This window comes from Schistocerca nitens, unplaced genomic scaffold (assembly GCF_023898315.1).
Source record: "Schistocerca nitens isolate TAMUIC-IGC-003100 unplaced genomic scaffold, iqSchNite1.1 HiC_scaffold_217, whole genome shotgun sequence".
Taxonomy (NCBI): domain Eukaryota; kingdom Metazoa; phylum Arthropoda; class Insecta; order Orthoptera; family Acrididae; genus Schistocerca; species Schistocerca nitens.
The window spans coordinates 201937-224198 of record NW_026045758.1 but is presented as its reverse complement, the minus strand read 5'-3'; the positions used below and the strand labels follow the sequence as shown (position 1 = coordinate 224198).

Sequence of the window (22262 nt, the reverse complement as noted above, 5' to 3'; positions counted from 1 at the left end):
AGTCCATCGCCCTTGCGGCGCCTGAACACAGCGGCCTGTTGGGCCAGGCCGACGTTACAGCTCAGAAATAGCACGCGACCGTCCAAGTACGGTCTCTTGCGTGCTGCGTGTTTGGTTCTTCTCACAGCGAATCCTGCTATACATTCCTGAGGCTGACGGAGCTCAAGCGAGGAATCGGTGCGGCAGCATTATAGCGATAACAGCAGAACGATACATCGGCCGGGAATCGAACCCGGGCCGCCCGCGTGCTAAGCGAGCATTCTACCACTTTTTTTTTCTTCTCATTTCGTTCGTTGCATTTGTTGGGGGCGGACGTCCGATGACGCCCGTTCAAGTTCATCGTTGACTCAGTCTTTTATTACAGAGGGCAGATAACTGTCAGACCGAACACGCTGAGTTATCGTGCCGGCAAACCTTAAGATTATGAGACTTACGCGCTGCTTACTGCACTACTGAGGCACATGCCACTGAACCACCGATGCTCGACAAGCTGCCCGTGCTTCCCGAGCAGTTTTCTGCAGGGAAAGTGGGATTGCCACCCAGCGACGTCGGATGAAACCGAAAAAAGTGCTACACACGCGGAGTCCTCCACTACACTGCCTTAAAACGACCACTCATCACTATCGTGTGAGTAACCTTGCGGCTGCGGCGACTAGTCTCGCCCAAAGACGCAGCGTGCGTGGAGGCGCTACCCGAATGCGTGTGGATGCACCCTCCTAGCTCGTAAAGCGCCTACAGCTACTATCACCGTGGGCCGCTGCTGGCGGGCGGGAAGCCGACACAGCGCGGCGTCGCGAGGAGCGGCTGTGCGGTGGTGGTGTAATGGTGAGCATAGTTGCCTTCCAAGCAGTTGATCCGGGTTCGATTCCCGGCCACCGCAAGTAACGCTAGTTTTTTCGTATATAGTATGTGAGCCGCGTGCTGTTAAATTAACGTTTTTGTCGTCGTTACTCCACGCAGACCATCCTGTAGTATGTCCCGACTTGTCCCGACTTTGCTCGGCTGACGCGAAAGCTGACGCTTGGAATTCGCCCTTATCAAAAGGACAGGCACTATAAACGGCTGTGAGAGGCGAGGTACCAAAACGACAGGCAAACTGCGAAATTTTCTGCTCCTTCTTCTTAAACAAAAAAAGAAAAAACCGACGCAGTCGGTAGGACTCGAACCTACGCTCCCAGAGGGAATCTGATTTCTAGTCAGACGCCTTAACCACTCGGCCACGACTGCTCGTAACTGAAGAGTCCCTCGAATCGTGAAAAATCAAACCCGTCTGCGCAGAATTTTGACAGGAAACGAACTCCGTGCACTGATTACGGCAGGGCTACCATCGCTACGAGACGAGCCATTACGGAAACGTTAAAAATCTTCGCCCGGACAGGGACTCGAACCCTGGACCCTTAGGTTAAAAGCCTAATGCTCTACCGACTGAGCTATCCGGGCTCACGCTTCTTGCGGATGGAGCGGCTGCAAGCAACGTGAATAACTGGAACGCGTGTGTAGGCGTACTACGGTAATATCTGGCTTCTGGCGCAACTGGCGACTTCACCGACTTCCCACTGACGCTGGTAGCAGCCCAACAGCTGACCAGCGCCTCCTCTCCCTTTACCCCGGTGCTGACAGTAATTGCATCATGTGCCTGTTTTCCCCGATTACATTCGGTTGAAGCTCCGCAAGGAGGGCGAAAAACGAACGTTGGAAGGCCAAAACATGGAGCGTTGGGTGCGTAAAAACTTCCGTTCCGGTACCGGGAATCGAACCCGGGCCTCCTGGGTGAAAGCCAGGTATCCTAGCCACTTTTTTTTTTTTTTTAAATCTCATTTTGTTCGTTTTCGTTCGTTGTATCTGCTCTGGGAGGACGTCGAAAGACACCCGTTCCAGTTCGTTGTTGATCCATTAACTCAGTTTTTTTTTAATTACAGAGGGCAGCTAACCCTCTGACCGAGCGCGCTGAGCTACCGTGCCGGCGCCACTAGACCACACCGGATTTGCGCTATGACGTGAGGTTCACTCCGTTTCCTCTCGTATTTCGTGCTGAACCTGGACTCACTGCTGTTCTCTGTTTGCCAGCATATTTGCGCACAGCTCGAAATTGACTATTCGTTATTTTACTCATAACAGGTTAAGAGAAAGATCAAAGTTGTACGTTGTCATAATTGGAAATAAACATTTTGACGCTGAGCGTAGACTCCTTGTGGATAACGAATGACAATTAAGTTCGTTCCCTAGCAACAGCAACACCGTTAATTCAGCCGTGATGTACAGCAAATTAAATGCCCCGGGTGAGGATCGAACTCACGACCTTAAGATTATGAGACTTACGCGCTACCTACTGCGCTACCGAGGCACGTTGCGAGCAACGTTCCAGGAAACTTGGTAAGTCTCGCATATTAGAGATAGAGAGTTTGCGCGCTCTGAAGAATCTGTTGTGTTGCTACACGTGCTTTCCCGACTTGCTAGATTAAACTGCTGCCGCAGCTTTTTCAACGGAACGCAGCACTGCCTGAGGTTACAGTCCATCGCCCTTGCGGCGCCTGAACACAGCGGCCTGTTGGGCCAGGCCGACGTTACAGCTCAGAAATAGCACGCGACCGTCCAAGTACGGTCTCTTGCGTGCTGCGTGTTTGGTTCTTCTCACAGCGAATCCTGCTATACATTCCTGAGGCTGACGGAGCTCAAGCGAGGAATCGGTGCGGCAGCATTATAGCGATAACAGCAGAACGATACATCGGCCGGGAATCGAACCCGGGCCGCCCGCGTGCTAAGCGAGCATTCTACCACTTTTTTTTTCTTCTCATTTCGTTCGTTGCATTTGTTGGGGGCGGACGTCCGATGACGCCCGTTCAAGTTCATCGTTGACTCAGTCTTTTATTACAGAGGGCAGATAACTGTCAGACCGAACACGCTGAGTTATCGTGCCGGCAAACCTTAAGATTATGAGACTTACGCGCTGCTTACTGCACTACTGAGGCACATGCCACTGAACCACCGATGCTCGACAAGCTGCCCGTGCTTCCCGAGCAGTTTTCTGCAGGGAAAGTGGGATTGCCACCCAGCGACGTCGGATGAAACCGAAAAAAGTGCTACACACGCGGAGTCCTCCACTACACTGCCTTAAAACGACCACTCATCACTATCGTGTGAGTAACCTTGCGGCTGCGGCGACTAGTCTCGCCCAAAGACGCAGCGTGCGTGGAGGCGCTACCCGAATGCGTGTGGATGCACCCTCCTAGCTCGTAAAGCGCCTACAGCTACTATCACCGTGGGCCGCTGCTGGCGGGCGGGAAGCCGACACAGCGCGGCGTCGCGAGGAGCGGCTGTGCGGTGGTGGTGTAATGGTGAGCATAGTTGCCTTCCAAGCAGTTGATCCGGGTTCGATTCCCGGCCACCGCAAGTAACGCTAGTTTTTTCGTATATAGTATGTGAGCCGCGTGCTGTTAAATTAACGTTTTTGTCGTCGTTACTCCACGCAGACCATCCTGTAGTATGTCCCGACTTGTCCCGACTTTGCTCGGCTGACGCGAAAGCTGACGCTTGGAATTCGCCCTTATCAAAAGGACAGGCACTATAAACGGCTGTGAGAGGCGAGGTACCAAAACGACAGGCAAACTGCGAAATTTTCTGCTCCTTCTTCTTAAACAAAAAAAGAAAAAACCGACGCAGTCGGTAGGACTCGAACCTACGCTCCCAGAGGGAATCTGATTTCTAGTCAGACGCCTTAACCACTCGGCCACGACTGCTCGTAACTGAAGAGTCCCTCGAATCGTGAAAAATCAAACCCGTCTGCGCAGAATTTTGACAGGAAACGAACTCCGTGCACTGATTACGGCAGGGCTACCATCGCTACGAGACGAGCCATTACGGAAACGTTAAAAATCTTCGCCCGGACAGGGACTCGAACCCTGGACCCTTAGGTTAAAAGCCTAATGCTCTACCGACTGAGCTATCCGGGCTCACGCTTCTTGCGGATGGAGCGGCTGCAAGCAACGTGAATAACTGGAACGCGTGTGTAGGCGTACTACGGTAATATCTGGCTTCTGGCGCAACTGGCGACTTCACCGACTTCCCACTGACGCTGGTAGCAGCCCAACAGCTGACCAGCGCCTCCTCTCCCTTTACCCCGGTGCTGACAGTAATTGCATCATGTGCCTGTTTTCCCCGATTACATTCGGTTGAAGCTCCGCAAGGAGGGCGAAAAACGAACGTTGGAAGGCCAAAACATGGAGCGTTGGGTGCGTAAAAACTTCCGTTCCGGTACCGGGAATCGAACCCGGGCCTCCTGGGTGAAAGCCAGGTATCCTAGCCACTTTTTTTTTTTTTTTAAATCTCATTTTGTTCGTTTTCGTTCGTTGTATCTGCTCTGGGAGGACGTCGAAAGACACCCGTTCCAGTTCGTTGTTGATCCATTAACTCAGTTTTTTTTTAATTACAGAGGGCAGCTAACCCTCTGACCGAGCGCGCTGAGCTACCGTGCCGGCGCCACTAGACCACACCGGATTTGCGCTATGACGTGAGGTTCACTCCGTTTCCTCTCGTATTTCGTGCTGAACCTGGACTCACTGCTGTTCTCTGTTTGCCAGCATATTTGCGCACAGCTCGAAATTGACTATTCGTTATTTTACTCATAACAGGTTAAGAGAAAGATCAAAGTTGTACGTTGTCATAATTGGAAATAAACATTTTGACGCTGAGCGTAGACTCCTTGTGGATAACGAATGACAATTAAGTTCGTTCCCTAGCAACAGCAACACCGTTAATTCAGCCGTGATGTACAGCAAATTAAATGCCCCGGGTGAGGATCGAACTCACGACCTTAAGATTATGAGACTTACGCGCTACCTACTGCGCTACCGAGGCACGTTGCGAGCAACGTTCCAGGAAACTTGGTAAGTCTCGCATATTAGAGATAGAGAGTTTGCGCGCTCTGAAGAATCTGTTGTGTTGCTACACGTGCTTTCCCGACTTGCTAGATTAAACTGCTGCCGCAGCTTTTTCAACGGAACGCAGCACTGCCTGAGGTTACAGTCCATCGCCCTTGCGGCGCCTGAACACAGCGGCCTGTTGGGCCAGGCCGACGTTACAGCTCAGAAATAGCACGCGACCGTCCAAGTACGGTCTCTTGCGTGCTGCGTGTTTGGTTCTTCTCACAGCGAATCCTGCTATACATTCCTGAGGCTGACGGAGCTCAAGCGAGGAATCGGTGCGGCAGCATTATAGCGATAACAGCAGAACGATACATCGGCCGGGAATCGAACCCGGGCCGCCCGCGTGCTAAGCGAGCATTCTACCACTTTTTTTTTCTTCTCATTTCGTTCGTTGCATTTGTTGGGGGCGGACGTCCGATGACGCCCGTTCAAGTTCATCGTTGACTCAGTCTTTTATTACAGAGGGCAGATAACTGTCAGACCGAACACGCTGAGTTATCGTGCCGGCAAACCTTAAGATTATGAGACTTACGCGCTGCTTACTGCACTACTGAGGCACATGCCACTGAACCACCGATGCTCGACAAGCTGCCCGTGCTTCCCGAGCAGTTTTCTGCAGGGAAAGTGGGATTGCCACCCAGCGACGTCGGATGAAACCGAAAAAAGTGCTACACACGCGGAGTCCTCCACTACACTGCCTTAAAACGACCACTCATCACTATCGTGTGAGTAACCTTGCGGCTGCGGCGACTAGTCTCGCCCAAAGACGCAGCGTGCGTGGAGGCGCTACCCGAATGCGTGTGGATGCACCCTCCTAGCTCGTAAAGCGCCTACAGCTACTATCACCGTGGGCCGCTGCTGGCGGGCGGGAAGCCGACACAGCGCGGCGTCGCGAGGAGCGGCTGTGCGGTGGTGGTGTAATGGTGAGCATAGTTGCCTTCCAAGCAGTTGATCCGGGTTCGATTCCCGGCCACCGCAAGTAACGCTAGTTTTTTCGTATATAGTATGTGAGCCGCGTGCTGTTAAATTAACGTTTTTGTCGTCGTTACTCCACGCAGACCATCCTGTAGTATGTCCCGACTTGTCCCGACTTTGCTCGGCTGACGCGAAAGCTGACGCTTGGAATTCGCCCTTATCAAAAGGACAGGCACTATAAACGGCTGTGAGAGGCGAGGTACCAAAACGACAGGCAAACTGCGAAATTTTCTGCTCCTTCTTCTTAAACAAAAAAAGAAAAAACGGACGCAGTCGGTAGGACTCGAACCTACGCTCCCAGAGGGAATCTGATTTCTAGTCAGACGCCTTAACCACTCGGCCACGACTGCTCGTAACTGAAGAGTCCCTCGAATCGTGAAAAATCAAACCCGTCTGCGCAGAATTTTGACAGGAAACGAACTCCGTGCACTGATTACGGCAGGGCTACCATCGCTACGAGACGAGCCATTACGGAAACGTTAAAAATCTTCGCCCGGACAGGGACTCGAACCCTGGACCCTTAGGTTAAAAGCCTAATGCTCTACCGACTGAGCTATCCGGGCTCACGCTTCTTGCGGATGGAGCGGCTGCAAGCAACGTGAATAACTGGAACGCGTGTGTAGGCGTACTACGGTAATATCTGGCTTCTGGCGCAACTGGCGACTTCACCGACTTCCCACTGACGCTGGTAGCAGCCCAACAGCTGACCAGCGCCTCCTCTCCCTTTACCCCGGTGCTGACAGTAATTGCATCATGTGCCTGTTTTCCCCGATTACATTCGGTTGAAGCTCCGCAAGGAGGGCGAAAAACGAACGTTGGAAGGCCAAAACATGGAGCGTTGGGTGCGTAAAAACTTCCGTTCCGGTACCGGGAATCGAACCCGGGCCTCCTGGGTGAAAGCCAGGTATCCTAGCCACTTTTTTTTTTTTTTTTAAATCTCATTTTGTTCGTTTTCGTTCGTTGTATCTGCTCTGGGAGGACGTCGAAAGACACCCGTTCCAGTTCGTTGTTGATCCATTAACTCAGTTTTTTTTTAATTACAGAGGGCAGCTAACCCTCTGACCGAGCGCGCTGAGCTACCGTGCCGGCGCCACTAGACCACACCGGATTTGCGCTATGACGTGAGGTTCACTCCGTTTCCTCTCGTATTTCGTGCTGAACCTGGACTCACTGCTGTTCTCTGTTTGCCAGCATATTTGCGCACAGCTCGAAATTGACTATTCGTTATTTTACTCATAACAGGTTAAGAGAAAGATCAAAGTTGTACGTTGTCATAATTGGAAATAAACATTTTGACGCTGAGCGTAGACTCCTTGTGGATAACGAATGACAATTAAGTTCGTTCCCTAGCAACAGCAACACCGTTAATTCAGCCGTGATGTACAGCAAATTAAATGCCCCGGGTGAGGATCGAACTCACGACCTTAAGATTATGAGACTTACGCGCTACCTACTGCGCTACCGAGGCACGTTGCGAGCAACGTTCCAGGAAACTTGGTAAGTCTCGCATATTAGAGATAGAGAGTTTGCGCGCTCTGAAGAATCTGTTGTGTTGCTACACGTGCTTTCCCGACTTGCTAGATTAAACTGCTGCCGCAGCTTTTTCAACGGAACGCAGCACTGCCTGAGGTTACAGTCCATCGCCCTTGCGGCGCCTGAACACAGCGGCCTGTTGGGCCAGGCCGACGTTACAGCTCAGAAATAGCACGCGACCGTCCAAGTACGGTCTCTTGCGTGCTGCGTGTTTGGTTCTTCTCACAGCGAATCCTGCTATACATTCCTGAGGCTGACGGAGCTCAAGCGAGGAATCGGTGCGGCAGCATTATAGCGATAACAGCAGAACGATACATCGGCCGGGAATCGAACCCGGGCCGCCCGCGTGCTAAGCGAGCATTCTACCACTTTTTTTTTCTTCTCATTTCGTTCGTTGCATTTGTTGGGGGCGGACGTCCGATGACGCCCGTTCAAGTTCATCGTTGACTCAGTCTTTTATTACAGAGGGCAGATAACTGTCAGACCGAACACGCTGAGTTATCGTGCCGGCAAACCTTAAGATTATGAGACTTACGCGCTGCTTACTGCACTACTGAGGCACATGCCACTGAACCACCGATGCTCGACAAGCTGCCCGTGCTTCCCGAGCAGTTTTCTGCAGGGAAAGTGGGATTGCCACCCAGCGACGTCGGATGAAACCGAAAAAAGTGCTACACACGCGGAGTCCTCCACTACACTGCCTTAAAACGACCACTCATCACTATCGTGTGAGTAACCTTGCGGCTGCGGCGACTAGTCTCGCCCAAAGACGCAGCGTGCGTGGAGGCGCTACCCGAATGCGTGTGGATGCACCCTCCTAGCTCGTAAAGCGCCTACAGCTACTATCACCGTGGGCCGCTGCTGGCGGGCGGGAAGCCGACACAGCGCGGCGTCGCGAGGAGCGGCTGTGCGGTGGTGGTGTAATGGTGAGCATAGTTGCCTTCCAAGCAGTTGATCCGGGTTCGATTCCCGGCCACCGCAAGTAACGCTAGTTTTTTCGTATATAGTATGTGAGCCGCGTGCTGTTAAATTAACGTTTTTGTCGTCGTTACTCCACGCAGACCATCCTGTAGTATGTCCCGACTTGTCCCGACTTTGCTCGGCTGACGCGAAAGCTGACGCTTGGAATTCGCCCTTATCAAAAGGACAGGCACTATAAACGGCTGTGAGAGGCGAGGTACCAAAACGACAGGCAAACTGCGAAATTTTCTGCTCCTTCTTCTTAAACAAAAAAAGAAAAAACGGACGCAGTCGGTAGGACTCGAACCTACGCTCCCAGAGGGAATCTGATTTCTAGTCAGACGCCTTAACCACTCGGCCACGACTGCTCGTAACTGAAGAGCCCCTCGAATCGTGAAAAATCAAACCCGTCTGCGCAGAATTTTGACAGGAAACGAACTCCGTGCACTGATTACGGCAGGGCTACCATCGCTACGAGACGAGCCATTACGGAAACGTTAAAAATCTTCGCCCGGACAGGGACTCGAACCCTGGACCCTTAGGTTAAAAGCCTAATGCTCTACCGACTGAGCTATCCGGGCTCACGCTTCTTGCGGATGGAGCGGCTGCAAGCAACGTGAATAACTGGAACGCGTGTGTAGGCGTACTACGGTAATATCTGGCTTCTGGCGCAACTGGCGACTTCACCGACTTCCCACTGACGCTGGTAGCAGCCCAACAGCTGACCAGCGCCTCCTCTCCCTTTACCCCGGTGCTGACAGTAATTGCATCATGTGCCTGTTTTCCCCGATTACATTCGGTTGAAGCTCCGCAAGGAGGGCGAAAAACGAACGTTGGAAGGCCAAAACATGGAGCGTTGGGTGCGTAAAAACTTCCGTTCCGGTACCGGGAATCGAACCCGGGCCTCCTGGGTGAAAGCCAGGTATCCTAGCCACTTTTTTTTTTTTTTTTAAATCTCATTTTGTTCGTTTTCGTTCGTTGTATCTGCTCTGGGAGGACGTCGAAAGACACCCGTTCCAGTTCGTTGTTGATCCATTAACTCAGTTTTTTTTTAATTACAGAGGGCAGCTAACCCTCTGACCGAGCGCGCTGAGCTACCGTGCCGGCGCCACTAGACCACACCGGATTTGCGCTATGACGTGAGGTTCACTCCGTTTCCTCTCGTATTTCGTGCTGAACCTGGACTCACTGCTGTTCTCTGTTTGCCAGCATATTTGCGCACAGCTCGAAATTGACTATTCGTTATTTTACTCATAACAGGTTAAGAGAAAGATCAAAGTTGTACGTTGTCATAATTGGAAATAAACATTTTGACGCTGAGCGTAGACTCCTTGTGGATAACGAATGACAATTAAGTTCGTTCCCTAGCAACAGCAACACCGTTAATTCAGCCGTGATGTACAGCAAATTAAATGCCCCGGGTGAGGATCGAACTCACGACCTTAAGATTATGAGACTTACGCGCTACCTACTGCGCTACCGAGGCACGTTGCGAGCAACGTTCCAGGAAACTTGGTAAGTCTCGCATATTAGAGATAGAGAGTTTGCGCGCTCTGAAGAATCTGTTGTGTTGCTACACGTGCTTTCCCGACTTGCTAGATTAAACTGCTGCCGCAGCTTTTTCAACGGAACGCAGCACTGCCTGAGGTTACAGTCCATCGCCCTTGCGGCGCCTGAACACAGCGGCCTGTTGGGCCAGGCCGACGTTACAGCTCAGAAATAGCACGCGACCGTCCAAGTACGGTCTCTTGCGTGCTGCGTGTTTGGTTCTTCTCACAGCGAATCCTGCTATACATTCCTGAGGCTGACGGAGCTCAAGCGAGGAATCGGTGCGGCAGCATTATAGCGATAACAGCAGAACGATACATCGGCCGGGAATCGAACCCGGGCCGCCCGCGTGCTAAGCGAGCATTCTACCACTTTTTTTTTCTTCTCATTTCGTTCGTTGCATTTGTTGGGGGCGGACGTCCGATGACGCCCGTTCAAGTTCATCGTTGACTCAGTCTTTTATTACAGAGGGCAGATAACTGTCAGACCGAACACGCTGAGTTATCGTGCCGGCAAACCTTAAGATTATGAGACTTACGCGCTGCTTACTGCACTACTGAGGCACATGCCACTGAACCACCGATGCTCGACAAGCTGCCCGTGCTTCCCGAGCAGTTTTCTGCAGGGAAAGTGGGATTGCCACCCAGCGACGTCGGATGAAACCGAAAAAAGTGCTACACACGCGGAGTCCTCCACTACACTGCCTTAAAACGACCACTCATCACTATCGTGTGAGTAACCTTGCGGCTGCGGCGACTAGTCTCGCCCAAAGACGCAGCGTGCGTGGAGGCGCTACCCGAATGCGTGTGGATGCACCCTCCTAGCTCGTAAAGCGCCTACAGCTACTATCACCGTGGGCCGCTGCTGGCGGGCGGGAAGCCGACACAGCGCGGCGTCGCGAGGAGCGGCTGTGCGGTGGTGGTGTAATGGTGAGCATAGTTGCCTTCCAAGCAGTTGATCCGGGTTCGATTCCCGGCCACCGCAAGTAACGCTAGTTTTTTCGTATATAGTATGTGAGCCGCGTGCTGTTAAATTAACGTTTTTGTCGTCGTTACTCCACGCAGACCATCCTGTAGTATGTCCCGACTTGTCCCGACTTTGCTCGGCTGACGCGAAAGCTGACGCTTGGAATTCGCCCTTATCAAAAGGACAGGCACTATAAACGGCTGTGAGAGGCGAGGTACCAAAACGACAGGCAAACTGCGAAATTTTCTGCTCCTTCTTCTTAAACAAAAAAAGAAAAAACGGACGCAGTCGGTAGGACTCGAACCTACGCTCCCAGAGGGAATCTGATTTCTAGTCAGACGCCTTAACCACTCGGCCACGACTGCTCGTAACTGAAGAGTCCCTCGAATCGTGAAAAATCAAACCCGTCTGCGCAGAATTTTGACAGGAAACGAACTCCGTGCACTGATTACGGCAGGGCTACCATCGCTACGAGACGAGCCATTACGGAAACGTTAAAAATCTTCGCCCGGACAGGGACTCGAACCCTGGACCCTTAGGTTAAAAGCCTAATGCTCTACCGACTGAGCTATCCGGGCTCACGCTTCTTGCGGATGGAGCGGCTGCAAGCAACGTGAATAACTGGAACGCGTGTGTAGGCGTACTACGGTAATATCTGGCTTCTGGCGCAACTGGCGACTTCACCGACTTCCCACTGACGCTGGTAGCAGCCCAACAGCTGACCAGCGCCTCCTCTCCCTTTACCCCGGTGCTGACAGTAATTGCATCATGTGCCTGTTTTCCCCGATTACATTCGGTTGAAGCTCCGCAAGGAGGGCGAAAAACGAACGTTGGAAGGCCAAAACATGGAGCGTTGGGTGCGTAAAAACTTCCGTTCCGGTACCGGGAATCGAACCCGGGCCTCCTGGGTGAAAGCCAGGTATCCTAGCCACTTTTTTTTTTTTTTTTAAATCTCATTTTGTTCGTTTTCGTTCGTTGTATCTGCTCTGGGAGGACGTCGAAAGACACCCGTTCCAGTTCGTTGTTGATCCATTAACTCAGTTTTTTTTTAATTACAGAGGGCAGCTAACCCTCTGACCGAGCGCGCTGAGCTACCGTGCCGGCGCCACTAGACCACACCGGATTTGCGCTATGACGTGAGGTTCACTCCGTTTCCTCTCGTATTTCGTGCTGAACCTGGACTCACTGCTGTTCTCTGTTTGCCAGCATATTTGCGCACAGCTCGAAATTGACTATTCGTTATTTTACTCATAACAGGTTAAGAGAAAGATCAAAGTTGTACGTTGTCATAATTGGAAATAAACATTTTGACGCTGAGCGTAGACTCCTTGTGGATAACGAATGACAATTAAGTTCGTTCCCTAGCAACAGCAACACCGTTAATTCAGCCGTGATGTACAGCAAATTAAATGCCCCGGGTGAGGATCGAACTCACGACCTTAAGATTATGAGACTTACGCGCTACCTACTGCGCTACCGAGGCACGTTGCGAGCAACGTTCCAGGAAACTTGGTAAGTCTCGCATATTAGAGATAGAGAGTTTGCGCGCTCTGAAGAATCTGTTGTGTTGCTACACGTGCTTTCCCGACTTGCTAGATTAAACTGCTGCCGCAGCTTTTTCAACGGAACGCAGCACTGCCTGAGGTTACAGTCCATCGCCCTTGCGGCGCCTGAACACAGCGGCCTGTTGGGCCAGGCCGACGTTACAGCTCAGAAATAGCACGCGACCGTCCAAGTACGGTCTCTTGCGTGCTGCGTGTTTGGTTCTTCTCACAGCGAATCCTGCTATACATTCCTGAGGCTGACGGAGCTCAAGCGAGGAATCGGTGCGGCAGCATTATAGCGATAACAGCAGAACGATACATCGGCCGGGAATCGAACCCGGGCCGCCCGCGTGCTAAGCGAGCATTCTACCACTTTTTTTTTCTTCTCATTTCGTTCGTTGCATTTGTTGGGGGCGGACGTCCGATGACGCCCGTTCAAGTTCATCGTTGACTCAGTCTTTTATTACAGAGGGCAGATAACTGTCAGACCGAACACGCTGAGTTATCGTGCCGGCAAACCTTAAGATTATGAGACTTACGCGCTGCTTACTGCACTACTGAGGCACATGCCACTGAACCACCGATGCTCGACAAGCTGCCCGTGCTTCCCGAGCAGTTTTCTGCAGGGAAAGTGGGATTGCCACCCAGCGACGTCGGATGAAACCGAAAAAAGTGCTACACACGCGGAGTCCTCCACTACACTGCCTTAAAACGACCACTCATCACTATCGTGTGAGTAACCTTGCGGCTGCGGCGACTAGTCTCGCCCAAAGACGCAGCGTGCGTGGAGGCGCTACCCGAATGCGTGTGGATGCACCCTCCTAGCTCGTAAAGCGCCTACAGCTACTATCACCGTGGGCCGCTGCTGGCGGGCGGGAAGCCGACACAGCGCGGCGTCGCGAGGAGCGGCTGTGCGGTGGTGGTGTAATGGTGAGCATAGTTGCCTTCCAAGCAGTTGATCCGGGTTCGATTCCCGGCCACCGCAAGTAACGCTAGTTTTTTCGTATATAGTATGTGAGCCGCGTGCTGTTAAATTAACGTTTTTGTCGTCGTTACTCCACGCAGACCATCCTGTAGTATGTCCCGACTTGTCCCGACTTTGCTCGGCTGACGCGAAAGCTGACGCTTGGAATTCGCCCTTATCAAAAGGACAGGCACTATAAACGGCTGTGAGAGGCGAGGTACCAAAACGACAGGCAAACTGCGAAATTTTCTGCTCCTTCTTCTTAAACAAAAAAAGAAAAAACGGACGCAGTCGGTAGGACTCGAACCTACGCTCCCAGAGGGAATCTGATTTCTAGTCAGACGCCTTAACCACTCGGCCACGACTGCTCGTAACTGAAGAGTCCCTCGAATCGTGAAAAATCAAACCCGTCTGCGCAGAATTTTGACAGGAAACGAACTCCGTGCACTGATTACGGCAGGGCTACCATCGCTACGAGACGAGCCATTACGGAAACGTTAAAAATCTTCGCCCGGACAGGGACTCGAACCCTGGACCCTTAGGTTAAAAGCCTAATGCTCTACCGACTGAGCTATCCGGGCTCACGCTTCTTGCGGATGGAGCGGCTGCAAGCAACGTGAATAACTGGAACGCGTGTGTAGGCGTACTACGGTAATATCTGGCTTCTGGCGCAACTGGCGACTTCACCGACTTCCCACTGACGCTGGTAGCAGCCCAACAGCTGACCAGCGCCTCCTCTCCCTTTACCCCGGTGCTGACAGTAATTGCATCATGTGCCTGTTTTCCCCGATTACATTCGGTTGAAGCTCCGCAAGGAGGGCGAAAAACGAACGTTGGAAGGCCAAAACATGGAGCGTTGGGTGCGTAAAAACTTCCGTTCCGGTACCGGGAATCGAACCCGGGCCTCCTGGGTGAAAGCCAGGTATCCTAGCCACTTTTTTTTTTTTTTTTAAATCTCATTTTGTTCGTTTTCGTTCGTTGTATCTGCTCTGGGAGGACGTCGAAAGACACCCGTTCCAGTTCGTTGTTGATCCATTAACTCAGTTTTTTTTTAATTACAGAGGGCAGCTAACCCTCTGACCGAGCGCGCTGAGCTACCGTGCCGGCGCCACTAGACCACACCGGATTTGCGCTATGACGTGAGGTTCACTCCGTTTCCTCTCGTATTTCGTGCTGAACCTGGACTCACTGCTGTTCTCTGTTTGCCAGCATATTTGCGCACAGCTCGAAATTGACTATTCGTTATTTTACTCATAACAGGTTAAGAGAAAGATCAAAGTTGTACGTTGTCATAATTGGAAATAAACATTTTGACGCTGAGCGTAGACTCCTTGTGGATAACGAATGACAATTAAGTTCGTTCCCTAGCAACAGCAACACCGTTAATTCAGCCGTGATGTACAGCAAATTAAATGCCCCGGGTGAGGATCGAACTCACGACCTTAAGATTATGAGACTTACGCGCTACCTACTGCGCTACCGAGGCACGTTGCGAGCAACGTTCCAGGAAACTTGGTAAGTCTCGCATATTAGAGATAGAGAGTTTGCGCGCTCTGAAGAATCTGTTGTGTTGCTACACGTGCTTTCCCGACTTGCTAGATTAAACTGCTGCCGCAGCTTTTTCAACGGAACGCAGCACTGCCTGAGGTTACAGTCCATCGCCCTTGCGGCGCCTGAACACAGCGGCCTGTTGGGCCAGGCCGACGTTACAGCTCAGAAATAGCACGCGACCGTCCAAGTACGGTCTCTTGCGTGCTGCGTGTTTGGTTCTTCTCACAGCGAATCCTGCTATACATTCCTGAGGCTGACGGAGCTCAAGCGAGGAATCGGTGCGGCAGCATTATAGCGATAACAGCAGAACGATACATCGGCCGGGAATCGAACCCGGGCCGCCCGCGTGCTAAGCGAGCATTCTACCACTTTTTTTTTCTTCTCATTTCGTTCGTTGCATTTGTTGGGGGCGGACGTCCGATGACGCCCGTTCAAGTTCATCGTTGACTCAGTCTTTTATTACAGAGGGCAGATAACTGTCAGACCGAACACGCTGAGTTATCGTGCCGGCAAACCTTAAGATTATGAGACTTACGCGCTGCTTACTGCACTACTGAGGCACATGCCACTGAACCACCGATGCTCGACAAGCTGCCCGTGCTTCCCGAGCAGTTTTCTGCAGGGAAAGTGGGATTGCCACCCAGCGACGTCGGATGAAACCGAAAAAAGTGCTACACACGCGGAGTCCTCCACTACACTGCCTTAAAACGACCACTCATCACTATCGTGTGAGTAACCTTGCGGCTGCGGCGACTAGTCTCGCCCAAAGACGCAGCGTGCGTGGAGGCGCTACCCGAATGCGTGTGGATGCACCCTCCTAGCTCGTAAAGCGCCTACAGCTACTATCACCGTGGGCCGCTGCTGGCGGGCGGGAAGCCGACACAGCGCGGCGTCGCGAGGAGCGGCTGTGCGGTGGTGGTGTAATGGTGAGCATAGTTGCCTTCCAAGCAGTTGATCCGGGTTCGATTCCCGGCCACCGCAAGTAACGCTAGTTTTTTCGTATATAGTATGTGAGCCGCGTGCTGTTAAATTAACGTTTTTGTCGTCGTTACTCCACGCAGACCATCCTGTAGTATGTCCCGACTTGTCCCGACTTTGCTCGGCTGACGCGAAAGCTGACGCTTGGAATTCGCCCTTATCAAAAGGACAGGCACTATAAACGGCTGTGAGAGGCGAGGTACCAAAACGACAGGCAAACTGCGAAACTTTCTGCTCCTTCTTCTTAAACAAAAAAAGAAAAAACGGACGCAGTCGGTAGGACTCGAACCTACGCTCCCAGAGGGAATCTGATTTCTAGTCAGACGCCTTAACCACTCGGCCACGACTGCTCGTAACTGAAGAGTCCCTCGAATCGTGAAAAATCAAACCCGTCTGCGCAGAATTTTGACAGGAAACGAACTCCGTGCACTGATTACGGCAGGGCTACCATCGCTACGAGACGAGCCATTACGGAAACGTTAAAAATCTTCGCCCGGACAGGGACTCGAACCCTGGACCCTTAGGTTAAAAGCCTAATGCTCTACCGACTGAGCTATCCGGGCTCACGCTTCTTGCGGATGGAGCGGCTGCAAGCAACGTGAATAACTGGAACGCGTGTGTAGGCGTACTACGGTAATATCTGGCTTCTGGCGCAACTGGCGACTTCACCGACTTCCCACTGACGCTGGTAGCAGCCCAACAGCTGACCAGCGCCTCCTCTCCCTTTACCCCGGTGCTGACAGTAATTGCATCATGTGCCTGTTTTCCCCGATTACATTCGGTTGAAGCTCCGCAAGGAGGGCGAAAAACGAACGTTGGAAGGCCAAAACATGGAGCGTTGGGTGCGTAAAAACTTCCGTTCCGGTACCGGGAATCGAACCCGGGCCTCCTGGGTGAAAGCCAGGTATCCTAGCCACTTTTTTTTTTTTTTTTAAATCTCATTTTGTTCGTTTTCGTTCGTTGTATCTGCTCTGGGAGGACGTCGAAAGACACCCGTTCCAGTTCGTTGTTGATCCATTAACTCAGTTTTTTTTTAATTACAGAGGGCAGCTAACCCTCTGACCGAGCGCGCTGAGCTACCGTGCCGGCGCCACTAGACCACACCGGATTTGCGCTATGACGTGAGGTTCACTCCGTTTCCTCTCGTATTTCGTGCTGAACCTGGACTCACTGCTGTTCTCTGTTTGCCAGCATATTTGCGCACAGCTCGAAATTGACTATTCGTTATTTTACTCATAACAGGTTAAGAGAAAGATCAAAGTTGTACGTTGTCATAATTGGAAATAAACATTTTGACGCTGAGCGTAGACTCCTTGTGGATAACGAATGACAATTAAGTTCGTTCCCTAGCAACAGCAACACCGTTAATTCAGCCGTGATGTACAGCAAATTAAATGCCCCGGGTGAGGATCGAACTCACGACCTTAAGATTATGAGACTTACGCGCTACCTACTGCGCTACCGAGGCACGTTGCGAGCAACGTTCCAGGAAACTTGGTAAGTCTCGCATATTAGAGATAGAGAGTTTGCGCGCTCTGAAGAATCTGTTGTGTTGCTACACGTGCTTTCCCGACTTGCTAGATTAAACTGCTGCCGCAGCTTTTTCAACGGAACGCAGCACTGCCTGAGGTTACAGTCCATCGCCCTTGCGGCGCCTGAACACAGCGGCCTGTTGGGCCAGGCCGACGTTACAGCTCAGAAATAGCACGCGACCGTCCAAGTACGGTCTCTTGCGTGCTGCGTGTTTGGTTCTTCTCACAGCGAATCCTGCTATACATTCCTGAGGCTGACGGAGCTCAAGCGAGGAATCGGTGCGGCAGCATTATAGCGATAACAGCAGAACGATACATCGGCCGGGAATCGAACCCGGGCCGCCCGCGTGCTAAGCGAGCATTCTACCACTTTTTTTTTCTTCTCATTTCGTTCGTTGCATTTGTTGGGGGCGGACGTCCGATGACGCCCGTTCAAGTTCATCGTTGACTCAGTCTTTTATTACAGAGGGCAGATAACTGTCAGACCGAACACGCTGAGTTATCGTGCCGGCAAACCTTAAGATTATGAGACTTACGCGCTGCTTACTGCACTACTGAGGCACATGCCACTGAACCACCGATGCTCGACAAGCTGCCCGTGCTTCCCGAGCAGTTTTCTGCAGGGAAAGTGGGATTGCCACCCAGCGACGTCGGATGAAACCGAAAAAAGTGCTACACACGCGGAGTCCTCCACTACACTGCCTTAAAACGACCACTCATCACTATCGTGTGAGTAACCTTGCGGCTGCGGCGACTAGTCTCGCCCAAAGACGCAGCGTGCGTGGAGGCGTTACCCGAATGCGTGTGGATGCACCCTCCTAGCTCGTAAAGCGCCTACAGCTACTATCACCGTGGGCCGCTGCTGGCGGGCGGGAAGCCGACACAGCGCGGCGTCGCGAGGAGCGGCTGTGCGGTGGTGGTGTAATGGTGAGCATAGTTGCCTTCCAAGCAGTTGATCCGGGTTCGATTCCCGGCCACCGCAAGTAACGCTAGTTTTTTCGTATATAGTATGTGAGCCGCGTGCTGTTAAATTAACGTTTTTGTCGTCGTTACTCCACGCAGACCATCCTGTAGTATGTCCCGACTTGTCCCGACTTTGCTCGGCTGACGCGAAAGCTGACGCTTGGAATTCGCCCTTATCAAAAGGACAGGCACTATAAACGGCTGTGAGAGGCGAGGTACCAAAACGACAGGCAAACTGCGAAATTTTCTGCTCCTTCTTCTTAAACAAAAAAAGAAAAAACCGACGCAGTCGGTAGGACTCGAACCTACGCTCCCAGAGGGAATCTGATTTCTAGTCAGACGCCTTAACCACTCGGCCACGACTGCTCGTAACTGAAGAGTCCCTCGAATCGTGAAAAATCAAACCCGTCTGCGCAGAATTTTGACAGGAAACGAACTCCGTGCACTGATTACGGCAGGGCTACCATCGCTACGAGACGAGCCATTACGGAAACGTTAAAAATCTTCGCCCGGACAGGGACTCGAACCCTGGACCCTTAGGTTAAAAGCCTAATGCTCTACCGACTGAGCTATCCGGGCTCACGCTTCTTGCGGATGGAGCGGCTGCAAGCAACGTGAATAACTGGAACGCGTGTGTAGGCGTACTACGGTAATATCTGGCTTCTGGCGCAACTGGCGACTTCACCGACTTCCCACTGACGCTGGTAGCAGCCCAACAGCTGACCAGCGCCTCCTCTCCCTTTACCCCGGTGCTGACAGTAATTGCATCATGTGCCTGTTTTCCCCGATTACATTCGGTTGAAGCTCCGCAAGGAGGGCGAAAAACGAACGTTGGAAGGCCAAAACATGGAGCGTTGGGTGCGTAAAAACTTCCGTTCCGGTACCGGGAATCGAACCCGGGCCTCCTGGGTGAAAGCCAGGTATCCTAGCCACTTTTTTTTTTTTTTTTAAATCTCATTTTGTTCGTTTTCGTTCGTTGTATCTGCTCTGGGAGGACGTCGAAAGACACCCGTTCCAGTTCGTTGTTGATCCATTAACTCAGTTTTTTTTTAATTACAGAGGGCAGCTAACCCTCTGACCGAGCGCGCTGAGCTACCGTGCCGGCGCCACTAGACCACACCGGATTTGCGCTATGACGTGAGGTTCACTCCGTTTCCTCTCGTATTTCGTGCTGAACCTGGACTCACTGCTGTTCTCTGTTTGCCAGCATATTTGCGCACAGCTCGAAATTGACTATTCGTTATTTTACTCATAACAGGTTAAGAGAAAGATCAAAGTTGTACGTTGTCATAATTGGAAATAAACATTTTGACGCTGAGCGTAGACTCCTTGTGGATAACGAATGACAATTAAGTTCGTTCCCTAGCAACAGCAACACCGTTAATTCAGCCGTGATGTACAGCAAATTAAATGCCCCGGGTGAGGATCGAACTCACGACCTTAAGATTATGAGACTTACGCGCTACCTACTGCGCTACCGAGGCACGTTGCGAGCAACGTTCCAGGAAACTTGGTAAGTCTCGCATATTAGAGATAGAGAGTTTGCGCGCTCTGAAGAATCTGTTGTGTTGCTACACGTGCTTTCCCGACTTGCTAGATTAAACTGCTGCCGCAGCTTTTTCAACGGAACGCAGCACTGCCTGAGGTTACAGTCCATCGCCCTTGCGGCGCCTGAACACAGCGGCCTGTTGGGCCAGGCCGACGTTACAGCTCAGAAATAGCACGCGACCGTCCAAGTACGGTCTCTTGCGTGCTGCGTGTTTGGTTCTTCTCACAGCGAATCCTGCTATACATTCCTGAGGCTGACGGAGCTCAAGCGAGGAATCGGTGCGGCAGCATTATAGCGATAACAGCAGAACGATACATCGGCCGGGAATCGAACCCGGGCCGCCCGCGTGCTAAGCGAGCATTCTACCACTTTTTTTTTCTTCTCATTTCGTTCGTTGCATTTGTTGGGGGCGGACGTCCGATGACGCCCGTTCAAGTTCATCGTTGACTCAGTCTTTTATTACAGAGGGCAGATAACTGTCAGACCGAACACGCTGAGTTATCGTGCCGGCAAACCTTAAGATTATGAGACTTACGCGCTGCTTACTGCACTACTGAGGCACATGCCACTGAACCACCGATGCTCGACAAGCTGCCCGTGCTTCCCGAGCAGTTTTCTGCAGGGAAAGTGGGATTGCCACCCAGCGACGTCGGATGAAACCGAAAAAAGTGCTACACACGCGGAGTCCTCCACTACACTGCCTTAAAACGACCACTCATCACTATCGTGTGAGTAACCTTGCGGCTGCGGCGACTAGTCTCGCCCAAAGACGCAGCGTGCGTGGAGGCGCTACCCGAATGCGTGTGGATGCACCCTCCTAGCTCGTAAAGCGCCTACAGCTACTATCACCGTGGGCCGCTGCTGGCGGGCGGGAAGCCGACACAGCGCGGCGTCGCGAGGAGCGGCTGTGCGGTGGTGGTGTAATGGTGAGCATAGTTGCCTTCCAAGCAGTTGATCCGGGTTCGATTCCCGGCCACCGCAAGTAACGCTAGTTTTTTCGTATATAGTATGTGAGCCGCGTGCTGTTAAATTAACGTTTTTGTCGTCGTTACTCCACGCAGACCATCCTGTAGTATGTCCCGACTTGCCCCGACTTTGCTCGGCTGACGCGAAAGCTGACGCTTGGAATTCGCCCTTATCAAAAGGACAGGCACTATAAACGGCTGTGAGAGGCGAGGTACCAAAACGACAGGCAAACTGCGAAATTTTCTGCTCCTTCTTCTTAAACAAAAAAAGAAAAAACGGACGCAGTCGGTAGGACTCGAACCTACGCTCCCAGAGGGAATCTGATTTCTAGTCAGACGCCTTAACCACTCGGCCACGACTGCTCGTAACTGAAGAGTCCCTCGAATCGTGAAAAATCAAACCCGTCTGCGCAGAATTTTGACAGGAAACGAACTCCGTGCACTGATTACGGCAGGGCTACCATCGCTACGAGACGAGCCATTACGGAAACGTTAAAAATCTTCGCCCGGACAGGGACTCGAACCCTGGACCCTTAGGTTAAAAGCCTAATGCTCTACCGACTGAGCTATCCGGGCTCACGCTTCTTGCGGATGGAGCGGCTGCAAGCAACGTGAATAACTGGAACGCGTGTGTAGGCGTACTACGGTAATATCTGGCTTCTGGCGCAACTGGCGACTTCACCGACTTCCCACTGACGCTGGTAGCAGCCCAACAGCTGACCAGCGCCTCCTCTCCCTTTACCCCGGTGCTGACAGTAATTGCATCATGTGCCTGTTTTCCCCGATTACATTCGGTTGAAGCTCCGCAAGGAGGGCGAAAAACGAACGTTGGAAGGCCAAAACATGGAGCGTTGGGTGCGTAAAAACTTCCGTTCCGGTACCGGGAATCGAACCCGGGCCTCCTGGGTGAAAGCCAGGTATCCTAGCCACTTTTTTTTTTTTTTTTTAAATCTCATTTTGTTCGTTTTCGTTCGTTGTATCTGCTCTGGGAGGACGTCGAAAGACACCCGTTCCAGTTCGTTGTTGATCCATTAACTCAGTTTTTTTTTAATTACAGAGGGCAGCTAACCCTCTGACCGAGCGCGCTGAGCTACCGTGCCGGCGCCACTAGACCACACCGGATTTGCGCTATGACGTGAGGTTCACTCCGTTTCCTCTCGTATTTCGTGCTGAACCTGGACTCACTGCTGTTCTCTGTTTGCCAGCATATTTGCGCACAGCTCGAAATTGACTATTCGTTATTTTACTCATAACAGGTTAAGAGAAAGATCAAAGTTGTACGTTGTCATAATTGGAAATAAACATTTTGACG

At 51.9% G+C, this 22262-nt stretch overlaps 35 non-coding genes across 35 annotated transcripts; 9 read left to right on the top strand and 26 right to left on the bottom strand.

Moving 5' to 3' along the window:
* The first annotated feature begins 808 nt into the window (after positions 1 to 808).
* Positions 809 to 880, top strand: Trnag-ucc (transfer RNA glycine (anticodon UCC)). The gene has a single exon. It is a non-coding gene; the product is annotated as a tRNA-Gly (tRNA).
* Positions 881 to 1145: 265 nt separating this feature from the next.
* Trnas-aga (transfer RNA serine (anticodon AGA)) lies at positions 1146 to 1227 on the bottom strand. The gene has a single exon. It is a non-coding gene; the product is annotated as a tRNA-Ser (tRNA).
* Positions 1228 to 1367: 140 nt separating this feature from the next.
* On the bottom strand, positions 1368 to 1440 carry Trnak-uuu (transfer RNA lysine (anticodon UUU)). Its single transcript has one exon. It is a non-coding gene; the product is annotated as a tRNA-Lys (tRNA).
* Positions 1441 to 2271: 831 nt separating this feature from the next.
* On the bottom strand, positions 2272 to 2344 carry Trnam-cau (transfer RNA methionine (anticodon CAU)). The gene has a single exon. It is a non-coding gene; the product is annotated as a tRNA-Met (tRNA).
* Positions 2345 to 3318: 974 nt separating this feature from the next.
* On the top strand, positions 3319 to 3390 carry Trnag-ucc (transfer RNA glycine (anticodon UCC)). Its single transcript has one exon. It is a non-coding gene; the product is annotated as a tRNA-Gly (tRNA).
* A 265-nt stretch (positions 3391 to 3655) lies between these two features.
* Positions 3656 to 3737, bottom strand: Trnas-aga (transfer RNA serine (anticodon AGA)). Its single transcript has one exon. It is a non-coding gene; the product is annotated as a tRNA-Ser (tRNA).
* Positions 3738 to 3877: 140 nt separating this feature from the next.
* Positions 3878 to 3950, bottom strand: Trnak-uuu (transfer RNA lysine (anticodon UUU)). The gene has a single exon. It is a non-coding gene; the product is annotated as a tRNA-Lys (tRNA).
* Positions 3951 to 4781: 831 nt separating this feature from the next.
* On the bottom strand, positions 4782 to 4854 carry Trnam-cau (transfer RNA methionine (anticodon CAU)). Its single transcript has one exon. It is a non-coding gene; the product is annotated as a tRNA-Met (tRNA).
* Positions 4855 to 5828: 974 nt separating this feature from the next.
* Trnag-ucc (transfer RNA glycine (anticodon UCC)) lies at positions 5829 to 5900 on the top strand. Its single transcript has one exon. It is a non-coding gene; the product is annotated as a tRNA-Gly (tRNA).
* Positions 5901 to 6165: 265 nt separating this feature from the next.
* On the bottom strand, positions 6166 to 6247 carry Trnas-aga (transfer RNA serine (anticodon AGA)). The gene has a single exon. It is a non-coding gene; the product is annotated as a tRNA-Ser (tRNA).
* A 140-nt stretch (positions 6248 to 6387) lies between these two features.
* Positions 6388 to 6460, bottom strand: Trnak-uuu (transfer RNA lysine (anticodon UUU)). The gene has a single exon. It is a non-coding gene; the product is annotated as a tRNA-Lys (tRNA).
* An 832-nt stretch (positions 6461 to 7292) lies between these two features.
* Trnam-cau (transfer RNA methionine (anticodon CAU)) lies at positions 7293 to 7365 on the bottom strand. Its single transcript has one exon. It is a non-coding gene; the product is annotated as a tRNA-Met (tRNA).
* Positions 7366 to 8339: 974 nt separating this feature from the next.
* On the top strand, positions 8340 to 8411 carry Trnag-ucc (transfer RNA glycine (anticodon UCC)). Its single transcript has one exon. It is a non-coding gene; the product is annotated as a tRNA-Gly (tRNA).
* Positions 8412 to 8676: 265 nt separating this feature from the next.
* On the bottom strand, positions 8677 to 8758 carry Trnas-aga (transfer RNA serine (anticodon AGA)). The gene has a single exon. It is a non-coding gene; the product is annotated as a tRNA-Ser (tRNA).
* A 140-nt stretch (positions 8759 to 8898) lies between these two features.
* Trnak-uuu (transfer RNA lysine (anticodon UUU)) lies at positions 8899 to 8971 on the bottom strand. The gene has a single exon. It is a non-coding gene; the product is annotated as a tRNA-Lys (tRNA).
* Positions 8972 to 9803: 832 nt separating this feature from the next.
* On the bottom strand, positions 9804 to 9876 carry Trnam-cau (transfer RNA methionine (anticodon CAU)). The gene has a single exon. It is a non-coding gene; the product is annotated as a tRNA-Met (tRNA).
* A 974-nt stretch (positions 9877 to 10850) lies between these two features.
* Trnag-ucc (transfer RNA glycine (anticodon UCC)) lies at positions 10851 to 10922 on the top strand. The gene has a single exon. It is a non-coding gene; the product is annotated as a tRNA-Gly (tRNA).
* A 265-nt stretch (positions 10923 to 11187) lies between these two features.
* Trnas-aga (transfer RNA serine (anticodon AGA)) lies at positions 11188 to 11269 on the bottom strand. The gene has a single exon. It is a non-coding gene; the product is annotated as a tRNA-Ser (tRNA).
* Positions 11270 to 11409: 140 nt separating this feature from the next.
* Trnak-uuu (transfer RNA lysine (anticodon UUU)) lies at positions 11410 to 11482 on the bottom strand. Its single transcript has one exon. It is a non-coding gene; the product is annotated as a tRNA-Lys (tRNA).
* An 832-nt stretch (positions 11483 to 12314) lies between these two features.
* Trnam-cau (transfer RNA methionine (anticodon CAU)) lies at positions 12315 to 12387 on the bottom strand. The gene has a single exon. It is a non-coding gene; the product is annotated as a tRNA-Met (tRNA).
* A 974-nt stretch (positions 12388 to 13361) lies between these two features.
* On the top strand, positions 13362 to 13433 carry Trnag-ucc (transfer RNA glycine (anticodon UCC)). The gene has a single exon. It is a non-coding gene; the product is annotated as a tRNA-Gly (tRNA).
* A 265-nt stretch (positions 13434 to 13698) lies between these two features.
* Trnas-aga (transfer RNA serine (anticodon AGA)) lies at positions 13699 to 13780 on the bottom strand. The gene has a single exon. It is a non-coding gene; the product is annotated as a tRNA-Ser (tRNA).
* A 140-nt stretch (positions 13781 to 13920) lies between these two features.
* On the bottom strand, positions 13921 to 13993 carry Trnak-uuu (transfer RNA lysine (anticodon UUU)). The gene has a single exon. It is a non-coding gene; the product is annotated as a tRNA-Lys (tRNA).
* An 832-nt stretch (positions 13994 to 14825) lies between these two features.
* Positions 14826 to 14898, bottom strand: Trnam-cau (transfer RNA methionine (anticodon CAU)). Its single transcript has one exon. It is a non-coding gene; the product is annotated as a tRNA-Met (tRNA).
* Positions 14899 to 15872: 974 nt separating this feature from the next.
* Trnag-ucc (transfer RNA glycine (anticodon UCC)) lies at positions 15873 to 15944 on the top strand. Its single transcript has one exon. It is a non-coding gene; the product is annotated as a tRNA-Gly (tRNA).
* A 265-nt stretch (positions 15945 to 16209) lies between these two features.
* Positions 16210 to 16291, bottom strand: Trnas-aga (transfer RNA serine (anticodon AGA)). The gene has a single exon. It is a non-coding gene; the product is annotated as a tRNA-Ser (tRNA).
* A 140-nt stretch (positions 16292 to 16431) lies between these two features.
* Trnak-uuu (transfer RNA lysine (anticodon UUU)) lies at positions 16432 to 16504 on the bottom strand. The gene has a single exon. It is a non-coding gene; the product is annotated as a tRNA-Lys (tRNA).
* An 832-nt stretch (positions 16505 to 17336) lies between these two features.
* Trnam-cau (transfer RNA methionine (anticodon CAU)) lies at positions 17337 to 17409 on the bottom strand. Its single transcript has one exon. It is a non-coding gene; the product is annotated as a tRNA-Met (tRNA).
* Positions 17410 to 18383: 974 nt separating this feature from the next.
* On the top strand, positions 18384 to 18455 carry Trnag-ucc (transfer RNA glycine (anticodon UCC)). Its single transcript has one exon. It is a non-coding gene; the product is annotated as a tRNA-Gly (tRNA).
* Positions 18456 to 18720: 265 nt separating this feature from the next.
* Positions 18721 to 18802, bottom strand: Trnas-aga (transfer RNA serine (anticodon AGA)). The gene has a single exon. It is a non-coding gene; the product is annotated as a tRNA-Ser (tRNA).
* A 140-nt stretch (positions 18803 to 18942) lies between these two features.
* Positions 18943 to 19015, bottom strand: Trnak-uuu (transfer RNA lysine (anticodon UUU)). The gene has a single exon. It is a non-coding gene; the product is annotated as a tRNA-Lys (tRNA).
* Positions 19016 to 19847: 832 nt separating this feature from the next.
* Trnam-cau (transfer RNA methionine (anticodon CAU)) lies at positions 19848 to 19920 on the bottom strand. The gene has a single exon. It is a non-coding gene; the product is annotated as a tRNA-Met (tRNA).
* A 974-nt stretch (positions 19921 to 20894) lies between these two features.
* Trnag-ucc (transfer RNA glycine (anticodon UCC)) lies at positions 20895 to 20966 on the top strand. The gene has a single exon. It is a non-coding gene; the product is annotated as a tRNA-Gly (tRNA).
* Positions 20967 to 21231: 265 nt separating this feature from the next.
* Positions 21232 to 21313, bottom strand: Trnas-aga (transfer RNA serine (anticodon AGA)). The gene has a single exon. It is a non-coding gene; the product is annotated as a tRNA-Ser (tRNA).
* A 140-nt stretch (positions 21314 to 21453) lies between these two features.
* On the bottom strand, positions 21454 to 21526 carry Trnak-uuu (transfer RNA lysine (anticodon UUU)). Its single transcript has one exon. It is a non-coding gene; the product is annotated as a tRNA-Lys (tRNA).
* Positions 21527 to 22262: the final 736 nt, after the last annotated feature.